Source organism: Pelophylax lessonae, assembly GCF_965119305.1.
Source record: "Pelophylax lessonae genome assembly, chromosome: 1".
Lineage (NCBI taxonomy): Eukaryota > Metazoa > Chordata > Amphibia > Anura > Ranidae > Pelophylax > Pelophylax lessonae.
The window spans coordinates 777,189,346-777,196,402 of NC_138768.1; positions in this window are offsets into that span (position 1 = coordinate 777,189,346).

Genomic DNA, 7,057 nt, shown 5'->3' on the forward strand with positions numbered 1-7,057 from the left:
AACATCTATTTACAATAAATGACATGGTATAGCTTAAAGCCCCGTACACACGTACCGATGGTCGGCTTACAAATGTTCCTCTTTTCTCCCCGGGATGTCGGTGTCTGCTGAAAAGTGCAAAGACAGCACAAGGACAGCACAAGAATTTTGTCCGCCGACTGCAGAAGTGATGTCATGTAATGGTTAACTTTCCCTGTGTTTTCTATTTTCTGAGCATGCCCAGTCTTGCAAATCTGCGGTCTGTCGGCCGAATTGTGTACTGACAGGCGAACAATCGTCCGTTCTGGTGTCGGCATACAAATATTTTCATGTTTGCACGAAAGACTTTTGTCCGCGGATTGTGCGCAGACATCTGTCGGAGGCACCATACTAACACGCGTACAATCGGCAGATCCTTCGTCCACCGACGTTTGTATGCCGACGATCGGTACGTGTGTACGGGCCTTTAGTTTTACTAGGAATATTTCTGGACATAGGCTACATCTAAAGTAGCAGAGATCAAACAACACCTTTGTGTGACGAACCTCATCTGGCTTTTCTAGCACGTTGCAGCCTTGCCCTTTCCAGCATCTTTCGTTCCATCAAAGCTTCCCTGATTTAGAAAATGTTTGTGTTCGGCCAGCTTGTGACTCTTCGACAAATACCTTGACTCCTCTCTCTCCTCTTACTACAGCAATCCCCTTTTCATCATATCTCTGCCCACTGCCTACTTTCATCTTAAATCCTCCTCTCTTATCTTTGGATGTCTGTCTCCTGTTTAGTGCCAAGATTCCTCACTGTCTGTATTCAAAACAAAACTGGGAGCTCTAGAACGCAGTCAATGGCCTTATCTGTATAACCATAACATCACGCTGTTATAATTCGAAGTACTAAACCGTGTTTACACTGCCAGAAATATTTTGCATAGTAAACATTGCATGTTTTTCCTTTAATAATCCCGTATGTTAAGCACACTTAATTTAGGCTAAAACAAACACGCAATACGCTTACCACCTCTGTCCTTCACAAGTTCCAGATCAGTTGCATGGAATGTCATAGAAATGTAATGGCTGGTCTAGCATGGGAATCTGCTTCCGAACAAATCTCATTTACTGAAGGCTAATTATACTCATTGTTAGCTTAAACATACTACTCACACTTCCCTTTGTAATTTGTATTAATGGGGGTGACAGTCAGTAATGAGTTGGTATAATTTCTTCAAGGATATAAATTAAAACTACCTATTATAAAGCAATCAATGTGCTATGCCATGATAATACATATCCGTAGGGCTCCTTGAATGTACAAGGAGAATATTAAAAGAGGATGGTACCAATGGACATATGATGATCCTACTACAATACGAACAAGGTTGGAAGGACTGGGAAATAATCTGGATATTCGCTGGATAACAAAGGCCCCAGCACATACCCTCAGCCAACCTCTGTCAAAGGAAATGCTTTTCAGCCAAGATAGAATTTTTAGGTCCATTAAAGGCAAAATGAATCATTTTGTGGTTTGATCATCCATTCACTATCTTCTACATCATACTGCCAGATTTCATGATTGGATTTTCCATATCTTTGTCAATGCGACATATCTACATTTATTTTATTTCTGACCATACTAAATTAAAAAAAATCTATATACACATATACATATACTGAACGAAATTATAGAGGCAACACTTTTGTTTTTGCCCCCATTTTTCATGAGCTGAATTCAAAGATTTACTTTTTCCATGCACACAAAAGGCCTATTTCTCTCAAATATTGTTCACAAATCTGTCTAAATCTGTGTTAGTGAGCACTTCTCCTTTGCCGAGATAATTCATCCACCTCACGGGTGTGGCATATCAAAATGCCGATTAGATAGCATGATTATTGCACAGGTGTGCCCTAGGCTGGCCACAATAAAAGGCCACTCTAAAATATGCAGTTTGAGGGGCGTGGCGACCGCCGTCTAGCATGGCCGCATAGTCTCTGAGCTCCGCTCCACTCAGGACCATATCGGCACATATCAAGCCTCCAGCTCCCGATCTCCACGCCAGCTGCTGCTGCCTGACACCCTCCGCTTACCGGGACTCCTGCTATGCGGAGACGCCGCCTCGATCCGCTGCACATACCGAAGCTGTCCACCTTCTTCTCTCCCATGCAGCGCGATCGCTGCCAAGATGGCGCCGCGGCCGGCCCTCCGCCTCAGACTTCACAGGCGCATCCATCCATGGACGGACCGGACAAGGAGCAACGGCATCCTCTACTTCAGGCAAGTCTTCTGCCCTCCTCTCCTTCCCCCACGTCTGAGCCGTCTTCCCCTACATCGAGGAGCCCGGCCAAATCTAGGCCGCGGTTTGACCACCAGCTCCATGAGGCCTACTCATCCCCTATGGACACGGTTGCGGCCCCCTCTCCAGATCCCTTTGGCAACTTCACCCCATCTGACCAGCCTCTCTCAGTGACCCTCATGCTGGACATGCTGAGAACCCTCAGATCATCCATCCAGTTGGACATGCAATCCTGTATTAGGGAATGCAAGGCAGACATCTCCCACCTTGGTGAAAGGGTTAACCTTGTTGAGCAGCATATGGGAGAATTCACCTCTTCCTTCAACACCTTAGTGGACTCTCATGCCTCTCACCATCACATCATCTCCTCCATGCAAGCAAAGATCGCGGACTTAGAAGATAGGTCCCGCAGGAATAACCTGAAAATCAGGGGAGTCCCGGAGACCATCCTGCCTCACCAACTCCCACACTTTGCCAAGGACCTCTTCCTAGCGGTACTCCCATCCCTCTCCAATGCGGATCTCACGATTGATAGGATCCATAGAGTACCCAAACCCTCTTTTCTGCCTTCTGAGATTCCCCGTGACGTGCTGCTACGTGTCCACTTTTTCCAAGTTAAGGAACATCTCCTCTCAGCTTTCCGCAAACGCACGGAACTACCCCCCCAGGCTGCGAATCTCCAAGTCCTGCCGGACCTCTCCCAGTTTACCCTGCAGAGGCGCCGCAACCTCTCCTCTATCACGAAGGCATTGCGGAACCACCAGCTTGTTTACCGCTGGAAGTACCCGGCCAAGCTTGAAATCACCCGTGAGGGCTCGAGACATTATGTTTCCTCCCTAGAAGATGGCATCCGCCTATTGCGGACCTGGAACATTCTGCCTGAAGAGCAACCTGCCCGCGACAACTCTGTTGCCCCTTCTCCGGAACATCTCCGCCAAGAATGGCACACAGTCTCCTACAAGAAACCGCCCAAGAAAACCAAGGGAACCAGGAATGCTTCTTTCCTCCCACCACCGACCTGACTCCTGAGTGTTTTGCGGGTACCTGTTGATGTACCCGTTCCCCCCCGCTGCTTGCAGTGATTACTGCTCTGGCCTCACTGGGGCCACTTTTTTACCCCTTTTTTGGTTGTTCCTAATCTTTTTTGGATGTACTATACAAGGTCATTATGGCTACCCCTTGCTCCCACGCCTGTATCCTACCTACCACAGTTCTGGTACCACCCTCCCTTTTGCTGACTGTGCTCTACCTTTTGTCCCTATCTCCTGGACTGTAGCTCTGCTCATACCCCGTCACTACTGGACTGCCATCCTTCTGATCCACTACTACTCCTCAGACCGGCCTGCCTGTGCTCTGCGAACTATTGGCCTGCTGCAAGTTGATGTTTTCCACCTCCTTTGGCTGCTAAATCTTTTGTTGGCTTCTCCCCATGGGGGTTAAATTTGTTTCGATAAATGCCCGTGGTCTCAACCACCCGGCAAAGAGGAGGTCCCTCTGGCAGGAAGCTCTAGACCTCCATGCGGATGTCCTTGCAGTTCAGGAAACGCACTTCAACAGCCAGTCATCTCCGAAATGCTCCCACCCAGCCTTCCCCCATGTATTCCGAGCCTCCGCCGCAGAGAAGAAGAGAGGAGTTCTCAAAGCGATAAGAGACACTGTCACGTTCACCCTCACAGATTCTACCATTGATACGAACGGTCGGTATATTGTTTTGAAATGTGTCATTAATAACATGCCTCTCACTTTGGTAGCTGCATATGCTCCTAACATGCGTCAAAAGAAATTTCTGCGTAATTTGTTGAAGAAAGTTTCCCTCTCCAACTATGGTAACCTGTTATTATGTGGGGATTTGAATGCGCCTGTCAACCCTGACCTCGACACCTCCTCCTCTCACAACAGGAGGCCCGCCGCCTTGTCGGACCTGCTTGAGTCTGAGGATTTGTACGATGCCTGGCGTTGTCTAAATTCCACAGATAGGTCGTACACTTACTACTCCCCCAGTCACAATTCCTACTCCCGTCTAGATTACTTCCTAGTGGACAAATGGTTACTACAAAGGGTCTCTAGCTCTTCTATTCACGACATCGTGTGGTCGGATCATGCCCCGATTTCCCTCACACTCGAAGATAGTAACTCCCTCTCCCTAACAAGAGTGTGGAGATGCAACGCATCTCTCTTCCATGATCCCGCCACTCGCGATGAGGTCTCCCAACACCTACAGCAGTTCTTTTCCCTAAACTTACCCTCAGACACGAGCCCCCTTAATAATTGGTGCGCCCACAAAGCATTTATTAGGGGTATCCTCCTGAAGTTGAACTCCAGGCTCCGTAAGTCCTTCCGCTCCAAACTTGATACCCTCCTTACAGATATCCGTGCCCTTGATGCCCAGAATCAATCCTCCCCTTCCCCTGCCTTGGCCGACAAACTCTCTAACCTTCGCAACTCGCTTAAGGAACTTTTGTCCTCCCAACATGACCGCTACATGCGCACGCTGAAGCTTAACTACTATGCTAACAACAACAAGGCTGGCAAGCTCTTGGCTAACCGCCTGAAAGCCCGTAGAACCAAGACCAAGATATCGTCCCTTACCCACCCACATACCCACAATACTCTGACTAACCCTCAAGAAATTGCTGATGCATTCGCTGATTACTACTCCTCCCTGTACAATCTAAGGTCCTGCACCTCTACACCCCAACCCACGAACACCACTATAGACTCCTTTTTGTCCAAGCTACGTCTTCCCTCCCTATCCTCCACACAATTGGAATCCCTGAACCAACCCTTCACTACCGAGGAGATCTCGGCGGTGGTCCGCTCCTTGCCCCTTGGCAAATCTCCGGGCCCGGACGGCCTATCCTCGGAATACTTTAAGTCCTTCCTCCCTATTTTGTCCCCACACCTCCTAACGACGTTCCAAGCCGCAGCTGTCAGTGGCTCCTTCCCCAAGGAGATGCTGTTGGCCCATGTGGTCACTATCCCCAAACCTGGCAAATCCCCAGACTCCCCTTCCAATTATCGCCCTATCTCCCTCCTCAACCTTGACGTTAAGATTTATGCCAAACTCTTGGCATTCAGACTTCAACGTATTCTCCCTTCTTTGATTGCCCCAGACCAATCCGGCTTTATGCAGGGCAGACAGCCATCGGACGCTACGCGACGTATGCTTAATCTGATCCACCATGCTGGGGCCAGTCGGACGCCTTCTCTTCTTCTGTCCATAGATGCGGAGAAGGCGTTCGACAGGGTCCACTGGGGGTATCTCAGGGCAGTACTGCACAAATTTGGGTTCCAGGGCCCAATCATGTCATCCATCCTGGCCCTTTACTCCTGCCCCTCGGCTAAAGTTTTGACCAACGGTATGCTCTCCAAAGCTTTCCCCATTACAAACGGGACCCGTCAGGGCTGCCCCCTGTCACCGTCCATCTTCAATTTGGCCATAGAACCACTGGCTGAAGCCGTGCGTTCACACCCGCATATAACTGGTTTCAAATTGAACCGACAATCCCACACTATCAACTTGTTCGCGGATGACATAATACTTTCCCTATCAAATCCGACAGTATCCCTCCCCTTTGCCCATGACCTCCTACAGCAATTTAGTAATGTCTCCTTCTACAAGGTGAACTTCGCCAAGTCTGTCATACTCGACCTGGGGGTGGGGCCCTCGGCCAAAAAACACCTATCTACCTCTTTGCCCTACGTTTGGACGGATCAGAGTATACCCTATTTAGGGATCTTCCTTGCACCCACTGCCCCCAAAATGTCCTCCCTTAACCTGGACCACCTTTTGACCCAACTAAACAAAGATGTGGCTTCCCTGGCTAAACACGAGATTTCGTGGGTGGGTAGAGTAGCCTCCTTTAAAATGCTCCTACTACCCAAAATCCTTTACCTTTTCCGGACCCTTCCAATCCCCCTATCCGCCCCTCAACTTAACAGACTGTCCTCATCCATGAGACGCTTCCTGTGGCAGGGGAAGCGAGCCAGATGTGCTGCAAAATACCTCTCTCTCCATAGGAGAGTGGGTGGCCTTGGCCTCCCCGATATTGAGGACTACTATAAAGCCTCTATACTCACCCAACTCTCATGCTGGTTTAAGGACCCGAATCACTCCTGTTGGGCTTCATTGGAGGCATCCTGCTCGCACACCCCCGATCTTTCCCTCCTACTGTTGGCGGACTCATGGATCCCGATTAACCTCTCCAACCTCCCACCCCCCACCAAAGCTTCCATCCTTGCCTGGAGGTCACTGATCTCCCACTCACAATCAGACTCTAACACCACCAAGGTTAGAATACCTATCCCAACCCTGGAAATACTGATCCCCCACCTATCCCTCAACCATCTCAAGACAGGGGACATCCTTTGGGTTGATCAACTCTATACAGGCACGCAATTGATGACTTTTGAATCCCTCTCCACCAAGTATGGTCTCCCGGCCAAGGCCAGGTTCTCTCATTCCCGTATCTCTTCCTTCCTACTGAGGCATCCCTCCCGACTATCACTGTTATTTTCAAGCTTGGAACCACCTCACTCAACCAAAACCACACACGAGGGGCATTTCCCTCTTTTACTCCCTGTTCCACCATAAAACGCAGCTCTGTAAGACTCCCTTCATGCATCACTGGGAAACAGACTTAGGTAGAGAATTTTCCCTTGCCACATGGGCTCAGGCCTTTAAATTTGCCTACTCCTCCTCCCACTGCATTAATCACTGGGAAACGTTCCAGAAAATCCTGACAAGATGGTATAGGACCCCCCAACTACTGGCCAGGTTCTACCCTTCCTTAT